Below are 1,189 nucleotides of genomic sequence, written 5' to 3'. Positions count from 1 at the left end.
TTTTACCGACTTGTAGTTTGTGCTTGTGAGACGTAATCTAAAGTTGCCAAATCCTGCGTCAGATCACCTCTCCCGTGCGCCGAGCCATATCCGAGTGGAAGTCCACACCCGTAGGTGTTTTTTAGGAACTGCATGCTTTTTAACATTTATGGGGGGGGGGGGGTGGGGGGTTGGGGGTGGGCTTGGGGCGGGGACTGGTCATTATCAACGGCGACAACGGGGATTCGGGGTCAAACAGTACATTTACCCGCGTTTTAGAAATGTTTATCAACCCGTCGTCACCCAGAATCACACGAGGTGAACTGGAAGGGGAGTCTGAGGGGAGGTTTGCCCTTTCCTCTTTCAGAAGGAAGTGGACGTACAGGAGCACAATGAGCTGATCGCGGTGGGACCGCCGGCAGAAACGGATGCCCGCAAATAATCTTTGAGAATCCATACATACCTCCAAAAATGTATACGTACATTCATTCCAGTTCATTCCAATATCCTGAAAATATTCCAAATTGAATTGTGGGTAGCATGATAATAATAATAATAATAATAATAATAACAATAATCATAATAATAACACCCACTCTTCAATAACATTGAGGTTATTGTCTACCTCTTACATTTGAAAAGTTCAGTTATGTCTTTTGATTTTCTATGATGAACAACATACAGTACATGAGGAAACTCCATCAAAATGGACTCTTTTTGTGTATTGGCATGAAACTGGGTATCGAGCTACCTCCATCCAGATGCTCAGGTTTTCTATGGGACGCGGCGGCGCAAACATTCGAATTCAGGAAATTGACACAGGGCTTTGCTGTAGTTTGAATCAATGAAATTAAACACACGGTGGACTGGCGTGAACCAATTGAAGAACCAAGACCAGATCCCGAAAAGCCTCCAAAGAACAATCCAGATACGATATAAACTATTCCGACGCCCACTTCTGACGCTCAAACCTTTTTATCTTTCAGCCGATAAAAGGTTCCGCCGCCGTGAGAGGATTTTGGACATTTTTGGGGCAACCCGACGATGACTTGTCCCCCCCCCCCCCCCCACCCCACCCCCCCCCCCCCCCCAATGTGAATGATTTCCATGTAGCCGCCGCATGGCCGCCAAGTCCTGCACGGAGGGACGTTTTGCACTGTTTCATCTTTACAGGAAACCAGCGTACGGAGTTCAGTTCTCACCCCTGCAC

The sequence above is a fragment of the Zeus faber genome (assembly GCF_960531495.2).
Source record: "Zeus faber genome assembly, chromosome: 7".
NCBI classification, from domain to species: Eukaryota; Metazoa; Chordata; class Actinopteri; order Zeiformes; family Zeidae; genus Zeus; species Zeus faber.
Note: the sequence above shows the minus strand (reverse complement) of the source record.